Consider the following 24390-nt stretch of genomic DNA (forward strand, 5'->3'; position numbering starts at 1 on the left):
TAGCAAGCAAAACCACCATGATGGCTAGACAGAGATCATGGAAGAAAGGAAAATACTTTGCAATACACCTTTAACAGTGCTTTTTTTCCCTGCATTTTGAACAATGGCTTTCATATTTTTATTTATATTAGCTCTGCCTCCGATCTCTTAAATACTGGTATTTTCCATGGTTTTGCCTGAGCCTTTTTTTTTTTTTTTCACAATTTCCCCAGGCAGACTTATCCAAGCTACAACATGTTCCCTCATGACTCCCAAATGTTATCTCCAGCCCAGACCACCTCACATACAAATATCCAAAGGTACATATCCAGTGAATAGCTCAAAATATACTTCAAACTCAATATATGTAAACTTGTACTCATAATCTGCTCCTTCTCTACATTTTTCATTTTGTTGAAGGACATTACCATCCACTAAACTGCTAAAACCAGAAACACTGGAGTCCTCCTGTTATTTCTTCCCACCTCCTTTCATCCAACTACTCTCTAAATCCTACAAATTCTAAAACCCAAGCGTTTTCAAATCTAGGCCTTCTTTTTTTTTATGTGAAATTATTATTATTTAAATAATTTCAACTTTTATTTTAGATTCAGCGTGCATATGTGCAGTTTGTTACCCTGGGTAGATTGCATGATGCTAAGGTTTGGGATATGCTTGATCCTGTCACCCAGGTACTGAGCATAGTACCCAACAGTTATTCAATACTCGCCCCTACCTCCCATACTCCCCGCTCTAGTAGTCCCCAGTGTCTATCATGTCTACTTTTGCCAACTTTATGTCCATGGGTACCCATTGTTTAGCTCTAACTTACAAGTGAGATTTTGCAGTATTTGGTTTTCTGTTTCTGTGTTAATCTGTTTAGGATAATGGCCTCTGCCTGCATCCATGTTGCTACAAAGAACATGATTTCATTCTTTTTATGGCTGCATAGTATTCCATGGTGTATATGTACTACATTTTCTTTATCTAATCCATGATTGATGGGCACTTAGGTTGATTACATGTCTTTGCTATTGTGAACAGTGCTATGAAAAACATATGAATGCATGTGCTTTTTTGGTAGAATGATTTATTTTGTTTTGGATATATATCCAGTAATGGGATTTCTAGGTTAAATGGTAATTCTGTGTTAAGTTCTTTGAGAAATCTCCAAACTGATTTCCACAGTAGTTGAACTAATTTACATTCCCTCCAACAGTATATAAGCATTCCCTTTTCTCTGCAACCTCACCAGCATCTGTTCTTATTTTTTGACTTTTTAATAATAGCCACTCTAACTGGTGTGAGACGGTATTGCACTGTGGTTTTGATTTGCATTTCTCTGCTGATTAGTGATGTTGAGCATTTTTTCATGTTTCTTGGCCACTTGCATGTCTTCTTTTGAAAAGTGTCTGTTTATGTCTTTTGCCCATTTTTTAACCTTCTTGGTTAGATGTATTCTAGTTGGGAGAGGTGGTGTTGGGGGGCCTTTTTGTTTGGTTTTGGTTTTGGTTTTTTATAGGCCCTCTTCTTAATCTCCTCTGCTTCTGGCCTTGTTCATACCCCCATCAAATCTTACCTTGACTATTAAAAAGGTTTTGTTATGCGTCTTTTTGTCTTTAACCTTAACCACCTGCAAAAAATTCATGGTTCACCTTTTCTAAAATGTAAATCTGACCATGTCACTTCCCAGCTCAAAACAATTAGATGTGTCACCATAGCCTACGAGATAAAACAGAAATGTCTCATCATGGTATACAAGTCCCTTAGATATATAAAGCCTTTTTAAAATTTCATGATAGTATTTTCATAATAGAGAAACACTGAAAACAACATAAATGCACAATGAAAACATGGTCAAGTAACTTGTGTTATATCAACTTGATGAGTGGACTCACTTAAAATGTTAAAATATTAATTGTAAAAATAAATGTCAGTTTATTCATGTGGTATTTTATTATATTATGCAGTCATTTAAAATCATGTTGAAAAATAGTTTACTAAAACCTTTATTTCCATTAGTATGACGGGCTAAGTGCCAAAATTGACCATCTCTGTTAAGATAAAAAACAACTAAAACTAATATACTAAAACTGAAAGGTAAAAATGGTTATATGTTTTAAATTAATGATATGGCAAGAATATAAAAGATACCGAAGCCAAACTTTAGAAAAGACACCACTGCAGCTGGCTGTCTCCATTAGAACACTTGCCAAATCAGCTCAATTTGAGTTTAACTTTTCAAAATTTTCTGGGTATTGCCTCAATGTGAGAAATCAATGGGCAACTCCTCCCACAAAGTTGAGATCTCAAAGGGTTATGCCCCTGCAATAAGAATTAACCAGAAATAAACTGACTCCACCTTCAAAGAACTGGTAGTGACAGCCAGCCTTTATGTGGTTTTATACCCACAATTTACATTACTTGATAAGTTTATGTTTGTTTTTGAGACAGAGTCTCACTCTGTAGCCCAGGCTGGAGTGCAGTGGCATGATCTCGGCTCACTGCAACCTCCACCTCCCAGGTTCTCCTGCTTCAGCCTCCCAAGTAGCTGGGACTACAGGAGTGTACCAACATGCCCTGCTAATTTTTGTATATTTAGTAGAGACGGGGTTTCACTATGTTGGCCAGCCAGTTTCAAACTCCTGGCCTCAAGTGATCCGCCTGTCTCAACCTCCTGAAGTGCTGGGATTACAGGCATGAGCCACCATGCCCGATGAACTCAGCAGTTGTTGTTGTTGTTTGTTTTTCAAGACGAAGTCTCACTCTGTCACCCAGGCTGGAGTGCAGTGGGACAATCTCGGCTCACCTGCAACCTCTGCCTCCCGGGTTCAAGCGATTCTCCTGCCTCAGCCTCCCAAGTAGCTGGGATTACAGGCGTGTGCCACTGCACCTGGCTAATTTTTTGTATTTTTTAGTAGAGACGGGGTTTCACCATGTTGGCCAGGCTGGTTTTGATCCCCTGACCTCAGGTAATCCGCCCACCTCAGCCTCCCAAAGTGCTGGAATTACAGGCATGAGCCACTGTGCCCGGCCAACTCAGCAGATTTTTTTAAAGTTAAGAACCCAGAAATCGACCCACACATATATGGAAACTTGGTTTATGACATAGCTAGCATTGCAAATCAGTGGGGAAAGAATAAATATTTAACGAATTGTTCTTGGATAATTGGTTATCCTTATTGTTACATTTGAATATTTGTCCCCTCCCAGACTCATGTTACAATTTAATTGCCATTGTAACAGTATTAAAGAGATGGAACCTTTAAGAGGTGATTGGGCCATGACTGCTCTGCTCTCATGAATGGATTAATGGCATTATTATGGGAGTGGGTTCCTTATAAAAGGGCAAGTTTGGCCCCTTTTTGCCTGTCTCTCTCTCCCTCTCTTTCGCCCTCACCCTCTCTTGGCCTTTTGGCCATGGGATGACACAGCAAGAAAGTCTTTGCCAGATCTTTGACTTCCCATCCTCCAGAACTGTGAGCCAATAATTTTCTATTTATTATAAAATACCCAATCTGTGGTATTTTGTTATAGCAGTGCAAAATGAACTAATAAACTTATTTAAAAGAAAAAAAAAAGAAAGGCTAGGCATGGTGGCTCACGCCTATAATCCCAGCACTTTGGGAGGCTGAGGCAGAAGGATTCCCTGAGCCCAGGAGTTCGAGACCAACCTGGGCAACATAGCAAGATCCCATCTCTCAAAAAAAAAAAATAGAAAAATTAGCTGGGCATGGTGCCACATGCCTATAGTCCCTGCTACTTAGAAGGCTGAGGATGGCTTCAGCCCGGGAGTTCAAGGCTGCTGTAAGCTACAGATCGTGAGAGAATGAGACCCTGTCTTAAAAAAAGAGACAGATACAGAAAGAAAATGTACTTTACATCACATTATACACAAAATCAATTCTATGTGGATTAAAAACATAACTATGGAAGAGAGAACTATAACATTAAAGAAGACAGTGTAGAAGAACATCCTTAACACCTTGAGGAGAGAAATTTTTCTTAACAAGACTCAAAGGGCACAATTATTCAAAGAAAAGTTTGATAAATTTGACTGTATCAAAATTAAAATTATCTATTTACTACTAGGCACTATAAAGGTAGTGGAAAACAGAATGGGAGAAGATATTTGAACCCATGTAACTCAGAAAATTGATATCCAGAATATATATTAAAAAAAACTCCTACAAACCAATAAGAAAAGAAAACCCAAGAGAACTATGAACAAAAGATTTGAACAAGCACGCCATAGAAGAGAACCCATATGAAAAGATGTTCTGCCTCATTACTAGTTGGAAAAATTTATATTAAAACCAAATAAGAAAGATTCTCAAACTCACCAGATTAGCAAAAATTATATCTGATAATATCAAGTGAGCATTGGCAAGGATATGAGGCAACCAGCATTCTTACACATTGCTAGTAGAAATATAATTTGGTACAACCACTTTGGAAAACAATTTGGCATTACCCATATATTTGAAGAGATACACACCAATGACCCAACAGAATTACTCATACATTATAAAGAAACTCTTAGACATTTGTAATAGAAATTGTGTTATTAAAATATTCTTTACATTACCATTTACAGTAGGAAAAACTGGAATTTGCCCAAATGTTTATCATGGACAATAAGTTGTGGTGCATTCATATAATGAAATACTTGACAACCATGTAGATGAATACAATATAACACAATGACATAGAAAAAACATAGGGATTTAATACTGGGTGAAAAAACAAATTACAGATAAATGTGTTCACATTTTTTAGTCCATTTAAATATAGATTAAAATATCCACTAAACTGTATGCTCTTTAGGAATATAACCAAATATGGTAAAATTATAAAGAGAACTAAGATACAATAAACACAAGATTTAGGAGGGTGATCACATGGCCTCTGTAGGGGTAATGAAGAGGACGAGGTGGGAAATAAGAACACAGAGGCCTCCAAAGATAACAGCAATGTTCTTTATCTTAAATTGAATGATAGGCATATGGGTGTTGATTTACGGTGATTTCGTATAACTTTTATAAATTTTTATATATATATATTCAACATTTAATACACAGTTTTTTAAAAAGAACATCTGCTGACATGTAAAAATACATGATATTCTGTTAAAATGATCATTATAAATAATACAAGGAGTGGCATGGAAACATGCTTTTGATATGTTATTTAAAAATTAGGAAAGAAAATTATGTATCAAAAAATATGATTACAACAACACACAAATTATAGTTATAAATGGGCACAAAGCAAGGGAAAATAAAGACATGATTTTTAGTTTTTCTTCTTTATTTCTATCTCCATTAATGTGGTCATAATTCTGTGCCAATAATGAAGTGATATATTTAAAACAGAAAATTGATGCTCTAAACAGGTCTCCCATTAAAGCTATTTAGACTATGGGCCAAATAACCAAGGTATCACCCTTCACCTGGTGGCAATTTATCTCCACTGCAAAGTAGCCAAGGGAAAAAAATCAATGTCCTTATTGCTGCATTTGTGAGCCTTGCTTTATATAACAACCAAAACACGCCTCATCAGCCTCCCTCATCCATGTTACCTTCATCCTTGCAGCCATAGAAGCACAGCACCTACAGCACCTAGACAGCTGAGAAAGGCCACAAAATCTTCTCGAAGACCAACTCTGCAATCCAATGACCTCATTTTGTAAAAGGCATTGATAGTAGTTCTACAAAAGAGAAAGATTATGATCAATTTATTATTTGTTACTAATGGACAAAGAGAGAAAATATAACTTAAGGAAGCTATATCAGGTTCTATTTGATTTGCAACCAAAACTGTTCTTACTATTCTACATTTAAGTGTCATGGATAATTCAAAGTCATTAGAGACACATAATCTCAATCACATTAAGAAGTAATCTAAATGTTTTTAAAAGTGATACAAAAAGTAGTGAGGAGTATTATTACTTCCAGTTGTACCTGCCCAAATATTTAAGTTTGCAAAAGAATAGAAAATGAAGTGCAAATTATTGATGGTGTTGAAATGACTTTAAATCACAACTGAAGTGTTCATACCATCAAACTTGGAAGAAAAAAAAATCAATACTGCTATATTGAAGTTAAGAATAAATTAGAGGCATGTAAAAGTCTGGAATAACAATATGCTATAAAAATTACTGATATAAAAATATGTCATTTAACAAATTTGATACTACAGAGGCATAAAATTCTACATAGAGTCTGGAAGCAACCATGTGAACATAAGGAGGTAGCTGGGGTAGTGCCAACATGGTTAATTCAGAAAGAAACTCAAATTTATAACTGGTTAGGTTTAATTTCTGTTTTGAAGATAAATTACATGCCAGAAATCTATATGCTTCCATTTTTTCTACTGATATTTAAAGGTAAAAACTGGACAATACAAAAAATATATTTTCAGTAAATATTTTCCCTCTTTTCTCCCTCGAATATCATGAATACCTCAGTTCACACACATATGCACACACACACACACACACACACACACACATACATTTAGATGCATACCTCCTAAGCTAGATTTTCAGTAATGAACAGTTCCAGGTTACCAACTATAATGTAATATATAGGTAGAAAATATAGTAATTGTTTAAAAACTAATTGCATAATTTTGGTGTTTAAAAGAATGTTCAAAGATTTTTAAAGAAATTTATTTATGAAAAGTTGGAAAAGAAGCCTAAGTTGATTGACAGTTTGGAGTTTGTGTTTCCACCATCTGATCATAGCCAAAATGCAAATGCGATTAAGTTCTGAAAGACAGGAATTGCAAAGTGTCTGCAGCTTATTAGAATCTTCCCTCTAGGTACCATTCAGCAAGGGCATCAATCAAAGGTGGCCCCCCACCTTATTGTGTTAGGAGCCTCTTAGATTAGGGAAGGGGAAATATCTGGTTCATTGGTGGAATTATTATTGAAAGATCAGATTCTAGATTCATGCCTGGGATCAACAGGAAAAAGAACAGAGGTGGTTTATCTCATGGTATGGCATACAAGGAGAAAATGGTGGCAGAGGTGCCATATCTTTGTCCTAAGCAAATTCTGCAATTACCTGCATCATTAGGAGATGAAACACACTCACACATACACACATACCTTTACAAGTACATTTCTTCATGTACATAAAAGTTACATAAATGCAAAACCCAATGTGTATACTCATTCAACAAAGATATTCAGCAGCTCATTTAGAAAATCAATTTTTATGCATCCATTTGACAAACTGAGTCATAATTGTAAGTACCACACGTTGTTCTAGGCACCTAAAGATACAAAATAAGAAGAATTGGTCATGCTCCAATCTTATTCACAATCTAAACTAAAAGATATAAAAATCATCTAGTGGAGGAATGTACAAAGTATTATGAAGGCATAGAGAAAAAATAACTAACTCTTCCTAAAGGAACTCATAGAGTTTTCTCAGAAGAAGTAACATTTGCTTTTGGTCTTGAAAGATAGATAAGGATTTGTCAGGTGAGAAGATTGGTAAATGCATTCCATTCATCAATTAATCAACAAACAGGGTCTTTTAGTTTTTCCAGGATCTGTGCATGTTACTTAGAATAGAAATACAAGCCAAATTGCACATTCCAGGAGATGTAGTCTAGCAGTTTAGAGGCAGGTGAGTAAGATCCCATAAAGAAACAGATTGGAGGGAATGGTAATGGATATTGCGATTCAAAGGAATACTACAGGAAGTTATCTTACGAGATGAATAATATCTTTCTAAATCACTCTCTTGGGAGTTCTACTTCCACATGGGATGTAAAAAGCTAGAAAAATATCTGTCCAACGTTCACAACAATAAAGCCGGATAGGCTACAAATCAGAGCTTTTCTTGAACTATTAGAGAGTTGCAATCATAGAACAAGTAACCTGAATTCTAAGGAAAGATGGGCCCTCCAAGGAGAGCCAGGACATGACCTCTGGTTCACCTGAGCCAAAGCACCAGAGAAAGAGACACTGGGTGGAATACAAGTGGGTAAGAATTCAGCAAAAAAAATTTAACTAATTGCAAAAGGTCAAATGTGACCTAGCTTTTACCTCTCTCAATTCATGGCAGCTACACTGCAACCATTTGAAATAATAGGTTTGGATAGAAAGGCAGCAGCTTATTTCAGTTCAGGAATAGCTGGGTTTTCCAACCCCGTCAGCCCCTGCATTTCTAGACTGTCTCTATTCCCTCTGTTTTTGCTCTCAAACCAGCTAATTCTTGCCTGATTTCAGCTTATTCTTGGAAGATGTTGCTTAAAACAGAAAGTAAAAGCCAAAACACACTAGCACTCTGGCTCCTTGTAACCACTTCCCCTCAAGTACTCACATAAGGATCAAATAAGTGATCTTGTGTTCATTGAACACAAGAAAAAGTCTTCAAGTGGTTAAAAAAAAAATGCCTATTGTGAGACTATACTAATTCATTAACTTCTATATATCTAAGAATCCCAATCTATTCCTATTTCAAAATCATTACTAGCAGAAAACAAAACAGGACTAGAAACAAAATAGAGTACAGAAATACAACCATATATATATACAGTCAAGTGACTATTGACAAAGCCACCAAAGTAATTCAATGGCAAAAGAAAAATCTCTTCAACGACTGGGTTGGAATAACTGGATATACATAACAAAAACAAAAACAAAAAGGGAGAGAGAAAGAACCTTGACCCCTACCTCACACCACATCCAAAAAAATCCATATGAGAAGGGTTATAGAGTTAAATATAAATACAAAATAATACAGTTACAAAGGAAAAAAAAGTGGAAGAAAATGTTTGCAACCTTGCAATGGGCAAACATTTTTCAAGAACATACAAAGCATAAACCATAAAATAAAAACACTGATAGACTGTACTACCTAAAACTGTAAAATATTTGCTCATCAAGACACTGTCAAGAAAATAAATCACAAGCCACACACTGAGAAAAAAATTCAGTAGATAGATAGATATGTAGATAGAGCTATATATAGTGAATATTTTATATATAAAAATATAAAATATATACATTATATATTTATAATTTATACTTTATATATAAATTATATATAATATACTTATTTTATATTTTTATATATTATACATAATATATATTTATGTATTATATAAATATAAAATGTATATATAAAATATAAAATATATCTATATATAGTGAATATTATGTATATAAATGTATAATATATATCTCTTTGACAAATATATTACATATAGAACATACAAAGAAATTCTATAAATCAATAATAAAAAGACAAATCATTTTTTAAATAAGACTTGAACAGACAGCCACAAAAGAAGATATACAAACGGCCAACAAGCACATATAAAGATACTCACCTTTATATGTTTCATGCAAAGTAAAACACACACATATACACACATACACACATACGTGACTGAAATTTTTAAAAAAAGAAAAGATTAACAACATCAAATGTTGGAAAGAATGTGGAGCAATCCAAATTTTCATTTATTGCTGGTGGGAGTATAAAATGACGCAATAACTTTGGAAAACTGTTTAGCAGTTTCTTAAAGAGTTAAACATATGTCTACCCTGTGGCCGGGCAATTCTACTCCTAGATATTTTCCCAAGAGAAATGAAAACCTATGCTTACATAAAGCCCTATATAAAAATGTTCATAGCAGCTTTATTCATAATAGCCAAAAACTAGAAAAAACCCAGATGTACGTCAACAGGCAAAAGTGTTTTTTTAAAACTGTGGCATATTCAAAGAATAGAATATTACTCAGCAATAGAAAGAAATGATCTACTGATATACACAACATGAATGAATCTCAAAAGTATTATGTCCGGTGAAAGAAACAAAACACAAAAGAACATATACTGTATGATTCCAGTCATAAGAAATTCTAGAATAAACTAAACTAACCTATGTGATAGAAAGCAGATCAGCAGTTGATTGGGGGGTGAGTTTGGAAATTGAGTGGGAAGAAGCATGAGGGAACATCATTCTGGGTTGATAAAAATATTTTGTGTCTTGATATGCAGTTATCAAAAGTGATTGAACTTGAAGAGTTGAGCATTTCACTGTATACAAATTATACTTCAATTTTTTTAAAGGTTAATAAATGTTGTTGCTAAAGGATTAGACTTCAGGTAGTACTTCTCTAGATATAATTTCTAAAAATGTAAATTTTTCCTGAAGTCCTGGATCTGCACTGACTTTTGACATACATGAAGCTTAATTCTCCTTTTATTTCAACGAACTTTCTATGCTTAGGTTGGAGGAGTGGTCATCCTACCCATCTGAAATGTTCACCTCAAATCCGTGGGGCAGGGGGAAGTAGCGTGTCAGAAGAAACTGTGAAAACAGTGGGATAAATCGGGAATACTACAAAAATAATAGACCCACCCTACTATGGGACTGTGGTTCAGAGCTAGCTCTCCAAGTGTGAAACCACAAAAGGCAGCTATCAGAGGGTGATTCTTCACATGCACCCCCTCTGTGCACAGATGTGGAGGGGCAGTGAAAAAGTCTTGCCTTATGTTTTCAACTAACCATAAACTGAACAAGTTACCCAATTCGTTGGCTTGAACTTTTTTGTTTTGTCTTTACACCAGTCAACTTGGAATTTAATCTTGGCTGGATGAAGCCACCTGAGTTTTGCTTTCACAAAAGACTTTGCAAAGAGAGGAACACAAAGACTTTCACTTAAATGCCTTGTTTTGCAAGTGCATTAAGTCATTGGTGCCCACCTCAAGTTGGTTTTACATCCAAAAAGAACCAATTTGGCCCGTAATCCCCGACAGCAGCTGGCACAAACTGCGCATACCACTACCATCTTAGAACTGAAGTCTTTGGGCATACCTGCAAAGGGAAGAAAAAAGTTCCAGCCGAGGAAGTCAATAACTTCCTTTTTAATGTGCTTATTCAATGCTGAGACAAGTGTTACTGGATTTTAGAGACATTTGGAATAAGAATGGAAGTTTGGTGCACTTGGTCACAGGAACACCCTGTGACTTCTCAGACCTAGAAACAAATTACTTATTAATTTTTTAGAAAAAAAAAAGCATCTTGATGATGCACTAGGTCCTTGTTATTTACAAATGGATTGGTCTTACAGAATCTGATTCTAGACCACAATACTCACTAGTAAAAGCTACAAGCTAAGTATAATTTCTCCAGTTGTGACTAGTGTATGCAGAGATAAGAAGCCTCTAGCCTTCTGGCTAGAACTGGCCATAAGCTTAATTTGTATTCATCCCTAAACAAATATTATATTCTTAGAGCAACCATGATATGATGAATTTGGTACACTTATGGTACACTGCAGTCCACATAGTAATCTCCTTTCTGGTAGTATATAACCTGATAGATATACTGTTATTTAATTAAGGGAAGTATATATGAAGTTTTAATTTTTTAAACTATGTTTAGTGGCGAATTTTCTGATTTTTCTTGGTGGACTAATACCCTTTTTCTTCTGTGGCCACCTCTTGGCAAGTTCATCTACTACATCAGTTGTTCTACCCTGTTGTACTACCTAGTTGTTCCACACAATTCAGCTCTGAGTCCACTATTATGTTTCCTCATTATCCCCTCTACTTATAGATTCCTCCCGTCACATTATTTTAACCACCAACAAATTTATTGACAGTTCTCAATCTTACAACTTCAATCCTTTTGTTGTTTTTATAAATCCCAATCCAAATGCTTACTAGATGCATTTTCACTTGGATAACTCAACATGTCCCCAACCCTGCATATCAAACCAGCACCACCTCCCATTTTCCATAATATCTGTTAATACTAACACTGGATAGGAAGACTCCCAAATCCAAAACTTTACTTGCTGATTCACTTTTCTCCTTTCTTTATCTGCATCCCATCAGTCATCAAGTCCTGGTAATCTTCTTTCATAATGTTCTCTCCTCACCACCATCTCTGTTGTCCAATCCGACAAGATCTCTCTCTTGGACTACTGTAACAAGCTTGTACTAGTTTTCCTGAGTGTCAACTCCCCTCTATTCTCCAAATAGCATCAAGAATACCCATTTCAAAATGCAAAATTGAACATGTTAACTCCTGATTTAAATGTCCAATACCTTGTTGTTGCTTCTGAAATGAAAACAAAGAACCCAGTATTATCTGGCTCCTGCCTTTCTTTCCAGCCTCATGTCAGCCACTCTCTACCTTTCTTGCCGTATGCTAAATCTCCTGGTCATCTTTCACATTTTAAATCCATGCTCCCTGCCACAGGTCCTTTGCACACACTGCTTCCACTGTCTGGAATGCCGTTGTCCCTTTCCTTACCTCCCTTTGCATAGTTTACTACTATTCACCCTCCCATTCTCAATTCAAACATCTGTTGTTTTTTTTCTCCAAAGAAGCCATCCCTGATCTCTATCTGCACAAACTAGATCAAATTCAATTCTGTTATAAATTCTCATATCTTCTTGTACTTTTCCTTCACAGCATCATCATATGTATTTGTCTGATGAATGTCTGACTCCCTTACTGGTCTAAGAACTCTAAAATGGCAAGAATCATGCCTATTTGACTCACTATTAAATCATCAGCACAATGCCTTGCACTTACTAAACATTTGAATTAATGAAAGAAGATTTTTATATTTGTCTCTTTTTTTGTCTTCTCATTGTCACCACCATTGCTCTGACCCTTTTTAAGCTCATGCTTTGGAGACCAAAGTACTATCTGGTCTTCTGTTCCCAACCTCTCCCCTTTCAAATTTAATTTGCACATCTCTAGATCAATCATCTCAAAACATTGTTTTTATTGTGACCCTTTTCTGATTAAGAATCATTCATTGCCTACAGATTGAAGTTGAAAATCTTTACCCTAACCTTCCTATCTTTCCTTGATCAGTTCCTAGCCCATCTTTCCAGGTTTCTATCTCTCTTCTCTACAAAACTCTCCAACTCAGTTTCATTGATGTACACATTCAGGACTTTCCCCAGATCACTGTACAGGCTGTTCACTGAATAGATGCCATGCCGTGAACGGCCCCTGGGATGCCATTTGTATCAGTGCTTATGTGAGTTACACCCCTGGAGTTATGCAAGGCACAAATGATGTGGCCAAACGTAGCAGCCCCGTAAACATCTTAAATTTGTTCTTTCTTGTTTCCCATCTTTGATAAAACTTTTGCTTTTTCTGGAATGCCTTCCTTTGGTCTCAATCCATCAAACTTTAACCTGTCTCCATAGTCCTTCCTTCTATTCCTAGCAACAGTGATCTGCATCACTGAATTCCTATAACACATCAAACCTGTGCCATTCTCTTTATATACACTATAGTCTTTATATACTGGTTTTTAACTTTCCTTGTGCATTTTAGTGTAGAGTAGTAGAAAGAGCACTGGAATTGGAGTCAGAAATCATGTCTAGGTTTACTTCAGTGGCACCAAGGGCACTTCAGACAGCACAAATGGTTGATCTCCAGTAAGTTGCTTAGCTTGTCAGAACCATCATTTTCTGTCTGAAAAGTATGAGTAACAGTACCTCACAGGTTGTTGTGAGGATACTCCACGGGTTTAATCCACAGCCTATTGAGAGAATAATAATTTGCTTGCAAGCATTTTGCAAATAATGAAGCACTGTGATGGCTAACCTTATGTGTCAACTTGACTGGGCCATGGAATGCCCAGATACCTGGTTAAACTTTATTTTGGGGTGTGTCTGTGAGGTTGTTTCCAGAAGATATTAGCATTTTAACTGGTGAACTGAGTAAAGCAGATGGCCTCCCCAATGCGAGTGGGCAACATCCAATCCATTAACGGCCTGAATAGAATTAAAAAGCTGGGGAAAGTTCAATTTGCTCTCTCCCTAACTGCTGGAGCTGGACCATGTATCTTCTCCTGCCCTTGGGTTCCTGGATCTCAGACCTTCATGTTTAGACTGGGAGCCACACCAACAGCTCTTTAGCTCTCTCGCTGTAAGGCCTTTGAACTATACCACTGGTTTACCTGGGTCTCCAGTTTGCACACAACAGACTGTGGGATGTCTTGGCCTCCGTAATTGCATAGGCCAATTCCTTATAATAAACCTCATATGTGTATGATATATATAACATAACCAATTATGACCTATTGGTTCTGTTTCTCCAGAGAACCCTGACTAATACCAGAACTATATAAAGTGTTTGCTGCTAGTTCGTAATTGTCTTGCAATCAGACTAGAAGCTCCTTGCCTGAAAGGGGTGGTGTGTCACACCCCTAGGTGTCTCTCAGAGTGCCTAGCACAGTGTCCTACACATGGTAAGTGGTCAGTAAATATTTTCTGTGTAAAGAATGACATCCTGGAAGCTGCAGACAACAGATGACCACAGCTCTGCTGCTCATGGCTGCCATCCAGTCTGCCATTGCTGTATTTAATGCCTCTCTTTCCTGCTGCACCCATCCTCCAGTCTGCAGATTCCAGGCCTGCATAGGCACCACATACTCAATTTGCAGCCATGAGCCTAGGAGCTATGTAATATGGGGTCAGTCGCTTCTAGGTACTTTTCATTTTGTCCACTTGAAGTACAGAATAGGAGCAATGATAACATGCTAGAACTAGAGTTTCTTGTGCCATGTTAGGCACCATGGGAATTAGTACCATGAGTTCTCTCAGGAGGTCATCCAATTCTCTGTGAGTTGTATGCCCCACAGAAGGTGAACAGGGTGGAAATCACACCTTAGTCTAATCAATGGGGAATGTCAGGAGTTCTTATGTAATCATTTGAGAATGTATATCATCATCAACAGAGCAGGGCTGGGAGTGAGGATGGGGGATGGAAAAAGCATCGAAAATATACAAAAAAATCCCTAAACTCTTAGAATTAAAAAAGACTTTTGGTGTCATTTAGGCCAAATTCAATACAATCAGATTCAATATCTACTCTTAATATGTCTTGTGCCCTTTACCTAGACATATCCAATGACAGAAAACTCACTGTCTATGAAGACAGTCCATTGATAGACCAACTGTAATTTTCATTTTAGAGTGCATCTAATCCAAACCCTGATTTCAGATTATGAAACTGAGGCCTGAAGAGTTAAGAGACTTGAATCATACAGTAACATAGAGGCACAGCTAGAACAGGCTTCTGTCACCTTCTGCCCATAACAGAAAGCTACAACACTTTCGCAACCCCATTCCATCTTTTACTCCTTCCCTTTGCTCCTGGATCTGTCTCCAGAGCAACAGGAACTTTGTCTAATTCCTCTTCCACGTGACAGCTTTCAGATTTTTCAAGAAAGCTTTATTTCAGCTTCTGAATCTGTCTCCAAGAGAAGTCATATTCTCCATCCCAGTCCTTTCCATTTTCTTCACTTGGCATGAGTCTACACTCTTTACCACTTTCAGCACTCAATCTCCCACAAGGTATAGACACTTTTTAAATTAGAGATACCCAGAATTGAACACAAAATCTTGGCGATGAAAAATACAGTGGGCCATGAGCTTCCCTTGATCCTGACCCCTCACTTCTACCATTATTCCCAAAGATTGCTTTACCTTTTTAGCAACCACATCATACTGCTAAACCTGCTATAATAATGACCTACCTAACACTTACTACGTGCCAGGCGTTGCTCTAAGTACTTTACATGTCTTAACTCATTTAATTCTTACAATTCCAACAATATCAGTTGGAACTAATATTATCATCTTCATTTTCCAGGTAAGAAAAGTGAAACAGATTTTAAGAAACATACCCAAGATCATACAACTTGTAAATGGCAGAGCTAGGGTTCCGACCCAGGCAGATGGTCCCAAAGTCCACAATCTGAATTTAATGCTACAGCTGACTTAATGAAAAATAAACTTCTTTTTTTAAAAAAAAATATATTGACTCTGTTCCTGGCTGAAGGGAGATCTTTCACGATCTGTAAATGGAGGTGTTTTGCTTTCTTTTGCATGCATCCCTATTAAATTTCAGATTTGCAGTTTGGGTTTCTCCTCCTTCTCCTTTTAAACTTCTATACTTCAATATATTGGCTATTTTTCTCCAGGTTGCATCATCTTCCAAGCTAATAATATGCTTTCTAGCTGTTCCTCTTTAAGTTGTCGACAATATATATATACATATGACTAACAAAGGGCCTGGTGACATAACTTGATTGGTAGCAAAAAATAGGGTAAAGGTTGACCCCTTTTTGCTCGTCTTGTTTGGCCAACTAAAAAGCTACGTAACTGTTTTTTTGGCCCTTAACTCTTCATTTTATCAGAAGGATATGATAAAAAAGAAACTTAACAAACACTGCGTGAAAATCAGGACATACTAAGGATGCAGGATTTACCCAACCTATGTGCCTAGAATACCTTTCAAAAATGGAAATAAGTTTAGTATGGTCTGATTTGTTCTTTGGAAATCTATGTTACCTCCAAATTATTACATCTTGTAGTAAATTACCCAAATGGTGCCTGAAGTTGTCATCAAGCTTACTGACCTTTAGTGTCCAATATTCACCTTTTGTCCTTTTTTAAGTTTATTGGAACTAATAGGTCTTTCTTACTCAAACACATATGCACATTCTTTTAGTACCATAGGTGGTTGGTCATCTGAACCTAGGAACTAAAACATATTTTCATAACTTCAGACACTTAAATTCAATTGCCTGCTTGATATCTTCATTTAGATATCTATGAGGCATTTTCAATTTAAAATGTCTTAACCAGAGCTTCTAATTTTACCCCATTCCAAAACCTGCTCCTCCCACAGTCTTCCTAATCTCAATAGACAACTAAGCCAATGGAGTTGTTCTTGATTCTTCTTCTCTTACATTCTGTAGGCAATCCACTAGCAAAATCCTGTGGGCTCTGCCTTCAAAATATATCCAGAATCCAACCACTTCTCAACACCTCCACTGCTACATTCTGGTCCAAGCCAACTTCATCTCTCTTGAGGACTATTACAGTAGCCTCCTAATTGGTATCTCTACTTCCACTCTTATTCTGTGTAGAGATGCTATTGGCACCCTCAGGTTTCCTGGACTACTTTTTATTAATTTGGTTGATGAGCCCCTTTCCCAGCTGCTGTGAATACCTCAAAGAGAATTGCCCTTGGGCAATGGAAGCCACCCCACCTGCAGGTGCTTGGGATTTACACTGTCTATCCACTTCCCCAGAGTATTTACCCAATAAGCAGGATGAGGGTAAAAAGCCCCTCTTGCTTGTCTCAATGAGGAAAAAACTCTACAGAATAACTTATGTTCCAGAACAAATCAGGCTGAAGCTACTCATTACCTGAAATCACATTCTTGCCCATCCTCTATCCTGTTCCCTCCAGAAATCATGCACATCCCCATCTTAGGTTCGACCTCTAAGGAACTCAGCCTAACGCATTTTCCTTACAGCACCCAGAGTGATCCTGTCAAAATGTTCACATCATTCCTTTGTTCCAAATTCCCCATTGGCTTTCCGTCTCACTAAGGAAAAAAAATCCAAAGTCTTTGCCATGGCCTAAAAGAACCTACAATTTCTTCCCCAGCTAACTTTTTAACTTCATCTCCTTTCACTCTCCCCTTCCTCTGTGCCACTCCACTCTAATTGGTCTCCTTGACATTCCTCAAAATGCTATGCAAACTCCTGCATCAAAGCCTTTGTACCCAAGTGTTCTCCACCAAAAAAGCTCTTCCCCCAGAGAGCCACTAGGCTTCCTCACTTCTTTCAAGTCTCTGTTCAAATGTCACTTATTACAGAGGCCTTCTCTAACCACTCTAGCAAAAAGCAGCACACACATCTCACATCCCATCACTCCGTCTTCGTGATCTATCTCTCTGTTCACGACCCTGTTCCCTCTATCCTCATGACCCTACCATGAGAATATACGTTCCCTAAAAACAGGAGCACTGCCTTGTACACTCTTGTTTTCCCAGAACCTAGAACAGTGTCTGGCATATATTAGGCACTAAATATATTTGCTGAATTATTTAAGTAGACTTTCTTTTGACTTCCCACACACAAACCCCAAAAACACACACACCCAACAACTATCTTTGATTTCAAAGTCCTGTTAACAATATTCATTCTATTTTTTTATAGCTTGGGAACAATTACCTGTGACAGAGACAACAGAAGCAAAACAGAAGTTGAGTTGTTACGACGTTTTGCTGTAATCTATTAATGAAAACCTTTAAAAAAGAAAGAAAGAGAAATATGTATAATATGTGGAAGTCGAGAAACAATAGAGCGTTGCAATCCAGAAAGCTTGAGAATTGCACTGTTAGCTCAAATGGCTCATAGACAAGTTGCCAGGCAGATAACTCCAAAATACAAAGCACAGTTGCTACCATTAGAGAAAACGAAAGAAATTAAATTTAAAGTTAAGAAAAACTTGTGTAACAAAGACCATCAATATTTAAAATCAAAGCAAGCCCAATACTTATTTAATTAGATAAAAAGTCCTTTTTACTCACAGGAAGGGTTTTGTGGTAGGTTCTTGAAATGGACAAAAAGTAATAGAAGAATTTTGGATTTGTGGCACTGTGAGTTATAAGTAGACCATGGAAATGAAACTAATGTCCACCCTATAATTTTTTAATGTACAAAATTGAGCCTTGTGACAGAAGTACTGATGGTATGAGAGGCAGGGGTTGATCCAGGAAGGAACGTCACACTTCACTCAGCTCAAATCACGACTCAAAAATCTAGTAAAACACTCCTTACCCCACAGCTTAGGACATCACCTGAGCCTATCCCAAATACTCTTAATAATCCCTTATTTTTTACCAAAAAAATAATAATAATTAATGCAAAGCATCATCAAAAGTCAGTCTGAACTGTGCATCTGTTAGCAAACAGGCGTGCAGGCAGTATTCATTCTAGTGCGTGTGCAGTGACTTGGGGGAGAGGTTTGTGTCAGGCTCCATACCCCAGGCCCCATAAATATATATACTTACTATGTACCCACAAAATTAAAATTTAAAAAAATTTTTAAGTCACATATGAACATCTTTTCTTTTCAGAGCAGGGTATGTCTGTGGCTACATGTTCAGCCTCACTCAGAAATAACATCAAATGTCTAACCTTGAGGCTGTTCTCAAATGTGAGACTTTGCCAGTGCCACCGTCCTGATGACCATTGTGACTGGCCCTATCTGCCATCACTTTGAAAGTAACAAGAATAACTTCCCCGAACGTATTATTAGACTTGTATAGTGAAGGGGGAATGCACCCAACATGCAAATGGAATAAGAATAACTGGTGGGGGGCGTGGGGAGGGCAATTCAAAAGGCCAGCACTCTTTAATCATACCCTTTTGTTCAAGGCAAAGCCTGCAGATGAGGCTGACCCAGACTAGGGAGAGAAAACTGCACCTACCAAGCCAGACCAGGTTGTACTCATTACTCTCTGCAGATGATACCTCTTTTTTACCCCCATCCTGTATACATGACCCCAATCCTACAGTCAAGCCCTGGTCTCCTACTGTGTTACAAGAGACTAAGGAAAGATGGGACACCTGTTTGGGCCAGGTTGACCCTGCTGGCAGCCAGAGTAATGACCAGTGAGATTTCCTTGGAAGAGCTGGATGGGGCAGGGTCACCCTCCTCACAGTACCCATTGGCACTCGGGAAGGCTGGGATTTGGTTTCAGGAAGGGAGCCCCTCAGGTTCATTCTAGCTACCTAAATTAAAATTTTCCTTCATGCTCATCGTGTTTTAATCAATAATCTGATTCTTTACATTCAGTGACACTCACTAGAGAAAAGTTCTATAAGGAAAGGGGTTTACCCTCTTTCTTTGGGCCTCATTCTCATGACCCTGAAAAAGCGGGATTGAAATTTACAATATTTGGCAGACACTTGGAATTGGGATTATTTTGTCCATCCAAAAATAAAAATCCTTTTTACACCTGAAGGCTTTCTGTTTCCCTGCCACTGTACCCTAGTAAAGCAGTATCTCCCTGGCAACTTGTGCCCAGAGTAAGAAGAGAATACACCCTGGCTGTCTGTGAGGAGAGGGGTCTCCAGACTTACTCCTTTCTCCTCCAAAATAGACGTTCTGGTATTACATTCTATCCCTAACGATGTGGATTTATTTAGCTACAATGTTATCATCTCCATTAAGCCGCATGGAAGAGACAATTCTCTGCTTTTATTTATAACCTGAAGGGATTATTTTTGAGTTAAGGCTTTAAGAATTCAGATCTATCAGGAAAGAACAGCTTGTGTAATGAACTTCCTGTTTTCATCATATTTGGACACCGAGCCTCCTTGTTGCCTGTTATTATTACCCAGTTAATATGAACTGCCTGGAGTTTATTTTTAGCTGCGTTGACTCTATTGTAAGGACGGCATAACTGCTTTCAAAATGGGAAAATGTAATTACGGGATCTAACACTAAGTTGGGGATATTCTTAGGTCCCTTCACAAGGCAATGGCTTAAAAAATGAAAATAGACCATTTTAAATGGCTAAAGAAAACACAGTTATTTGATCTAAAATAGCCCATTGATACTTTTACAAACTAAACACTTACTTCAAAGAATAGAGTCCCATTTTTGTTTAAGTGACCTAAACATACGAATTCATTTCCAAGTTCAGAGTAGCGGGAGGAGAGTGGGGAGAATTGGTGGAGAATAGAGGCAGGAAGGGTGTAAGCATTATTTACCAAAAGCGAGAAAGATTAGAATTGTGCTGAAAGTACCAAAACTCCTACAGGTGTTTGAGGGCTGGAGAATACAAATCTCAATGCCTTCCTTGTGTGCCATTCTGCCGTGTGCACAAAGTGCCTAAGTCAGCTATTTCATGGGAGTGAACGCAGTCTAGAGTCCAGTGAGCTGCAAAGGATCACTCTTCATGTTTGCTGTAGCTGAGGTAGTCATTCACACAGGCCACCACCTCAATGTCCACCTCCTGCATTATTCATTCATTCATTCAACAAAAATTTATTGAGCACCCAAAACATGCCAGACTCTGGGAATGAAATGGTAAATAAGATATCATCTTTGTTCTAAGCGTGACAAGTATGGTAGAAAGAATTTCAGGGGGTTCTAGAAGCACAGGAAAGGGGATACCTAACCCATCCTGGAAGGGACAGGGGACAGCTTCCTGGAGGAGGTGATGTCTCAAGTCAAGTCTGAGGTGTAAGCTGGGCTTACCCTTGTAAGTCAAGGAAGAAGCTGGGGCTGAGACCCAGATGTGAGAAAGATTATGGCAAGATCAGGTAGCCTGAGAGTGTAAGAGGAGAATAAATAAAATAAAAATTGTAGTGGTAGGTAGGAGCTTTGGAAAGCATAGTAAAGACTTTTAGGTTTATTCTAATTATAGGGACAAGTTACTATACATTTCTAAGACTGACAATATTTCAGAAATATCACTGTAGTTCCATTGATGTATGAATAGATAAACAAAATGTGGTGCGGAGGAGCCAAGATGGCCGAATAGGAACAGCTCCGGTCTACAGCTCCCAGCGCAAGCGACGCAGAAGACGGGTGATTTCTGCATTTCCATCTGAGGTACCGTGTTCATCTCACTAGGGAGTGCCAGACAGTGGGCACAGGTCAGTGGGTGAGCGCACCGTGCGCCAGCCAAAGCAGGGGCGAGGCATTGCCTCACTCGGGAAGCGCAAGGGGTCAGGGAGTTCCCCTTCCAGGGGTGACAGACGGCACCTGGAAAATCGGGCCACTCCCACCCGAATACTGTGCTTTTCTGACAGGCTTAGGAAACGGTGCCCCAGGAGAGTATAGCCCGCACCTGGCTCAGAGGGTCCTACGCCCACGGAGTCTCGCTGATTGCTAGCACAGCAGTCTCAGATCAAACAGCAAGTCGGCAGCGAGGCTGGGGGAGGGGCGCCCGCCATTGCCCAGGCTCTCTTACGTAAACAAAGCAGCCTGGAAGCTTGAACTGGGTGGAGCCCACCACAGCTCAAGGAGGCCTGCCTGCCTCTGTAGGCTCCACCTCTGGGGGCAGGGCACAGACAAACAAAAAGACAGCAGTAACCTCTGCAGACTTAAATATCCCTGTCTGACAGCTGTGAGGAGAGCAGTGGTTCTCCCAGCACGCAGCTGGAGATCTGAGAACGGGCTGACTGCCTCCTCAAGTGGGTTCCTGACCCCTGACCCCCGAGCAGCCTAACTGGGAGGCACCCCCCAGCAGGGGCAGACTGACACCTCACACGGCCGGCCAGGTACTCCAACAGACCTGCAGCTGAGGGTTCTGTCTATTAGAAGGAAAACTAACAGAAAGGACATCCACACCAAAAACCCATCTGTACATCACCATCATCAAAGACCAAAAGTAGATAAAACCACAAAGATGGGGAAAAAACAGAGCAGAAAAACTGGAAACTCTAAAAACCAGAGTACCTCTCCTCCTCCAAAGGAACGCAGTTCCTCACCAGCAACGGAACAAAGCTGGACGGAGAATGACTTTGACGAGCTAATTACTCCGAGCTACGGGAGGATATTCAAACCAAAGGCAAAGAAGTTGAAAACTTTGAAAAAAATTTAGAAGAATGTATAACTAGAATAACCAATACAGAGAAGTGCTTAAAGGAGCTGATGGAGCTGAAAACCAAGGCTCGAGAACTACGTGAACAATGCAGAAGCCTCAGGAGCCCATGCGATCAAATGGAAGAAAGGGTATCAGCCCTGGAAGATGAAATGAATGAAATGAAGCGAGAAGGGAAGTTTAGAGAAAAAAGAATAAAAAGAAACGAGCAAAGCCTCCAAGAAATGTGGGACTATGTGAAAAGACCAAATCTACGTCTGATTGGTGTACCTGAAAGTGACGGGGAGAATGGAAACAAGTTGGAAAACACTCTGCAGGATATTATCCAGGAGAACTTCCCCAATCTAGCAAGGCAGGCCAACATTCAGATTCAGGAAATACAGAGAACGCCACAAAGATACTCCTCGAGAAGAGCAACTCCAAGACACATAATTGTCAGATTCACCAAAGTTGAAATGAAGGAAAAAATGTTAAGGGCAGCCAGAGAGAAAGGTCAGGTTACCATCAAAGGGTAGCCCATCAGACTAACAGCGGATCTCTCGGCAGAAACCCTACAAGCCAGAAGAGAGTGGGGGCCAATATTCAACATTCTTAAAGAAAAGAATTTTCAACCCAGAATTTCATATCCTGCCAAACTAAGCTTCATAAGTGAAGGAGAAATAAAATACTTTACAGAAAAGCAAATGCTGAGAGATTTTGTCACCACCAGGCCTGCCCTAAAAGAGCTCCTGAAGGAAGCGCTAAACATGGAAAGGCACAACCGGTACCAGCCACTGCAAAATCATACCGAAATGTAAAGACCATCGAGACTAGGAAGAGACTGCATCAACTAACGAGCAAAATATCCAGCTAACATCATAATGACAGGATCAGATTCACACATAACAATATTAACTTTAAATGTAAATGGACTAAATGCTCCAATTAAAAGACACAGACTGGCAAATTGGATAAAGACTCAAGACCCATCAGTGTGCTGTATTCAGGAAACCCATCTAATGTGCAGAGACGCACATAGGCTCAAAATAAAAGGATGGTGGAAGATCTACCAAGCAAATGGAAAACAAAAAAAGGCAGGGGTTGCAATCCTAGTCTCTGATAAAACAGACTTTAAACCAACAAAGATCAAAAGAGACAAAGAAGGCCATTACATAATGGTAAAGGGATTAATTCAACAAGAAGAGCTAACTATCCTAAATATATATGCACCCAATACAGGAGCACCCAGATTCATAAAGCAAGTCCTGAGTGACCTACAAAGAGACTTAGACTCCCACACATTAATAATGGGAGACTTTAACACCCCACTGTCAACATTAGACAGATCAACGAGACAGAAAGTCAACAAGGATACCCAGGAATTCAACTCAGCTCTGCACCAAGCGGACCTAATAGACATCTACAGAACTCTCCACCCCAAATCAACAGAATATACATTTTTTTCAGCACCACACCACACCTATTCCAAAATTGACCATATACTTGGAAGTAAAGCTCTCCTCAATAAATGTAAAAGAACAGAAATTGTAACAAACTGTCTCTCAGATCACAGTGCAATCAAGCTAGAACTCAGGATTAAGAATCTCACTCAAAACCGCTCAACTACGTGGAAACTGAACAACCTGCTCCTGAATGACTACTGGGTACATAACGAAATGAAGGCAGAAATAAAGATGTTCTTTGAAACCAACGAGAACCAAGACACAACATACCAGAATCTCTGGGATGCATTCAAAGCAGTGTGTAGAGGGAAATTTATAGCACTAAATGCCCACAAGAGAAAGCAGGAAAGATCCAAAATTGACACCCTAACATCACAATTAAAAGAACTAGAAAAGCAAGAGCAAACACATTCAAAAGCTACCAGAAGGCAAGAAATAACTAAAATCAGAGCAGAACTGAAGGAAATAGAGACACAAAAAACCCTTCAAAAAATCAATGAATCCAGGAGCTGGTTTTTTGAAAGGATCAACAAAATTGATA

The 24390-nt window shown here is 38.4% G+C and overlaps 1 long non-coding RNA gene across 1 annotated transcript in view; it reads right to left on the reverse strand.

Moving 5' to 3' along the window:
• The window catches only part of LOC134737918 (uncharacterized), a 260425-nt gene that overhangs the window by 145370 nt on the left and 90665 nt on the right, over positions 1 to 24390 (reverse strand). Inside the window, exon 2 of the long non-coding RNA XR_010123344.1 lies at positions 5561 to 5689. This is a non-coding gene — a long non-coding RNA (uncharacterized LOC134737918). The remainder of the gene's footprint in view (positions 1 to 5560; positions 5690 to 24390) is intronic.

This window comes from Pongo pygmaeus, chromosome 13 (genome assembly GCF_028885625.2).
Source record: "Pongo pygmaeus isolate AG05252 chromosome 13, NHGRI_mPonPyg2-v2.0_pri, whole genome shotgun sequence".
Classification (NCBI taxonomy): domain Eukaryota; kingdom Metazoa; phylum Chordata; class Mammalia; order Primates; family Hominidae; genus Pongo; species Pongo pygmaeus.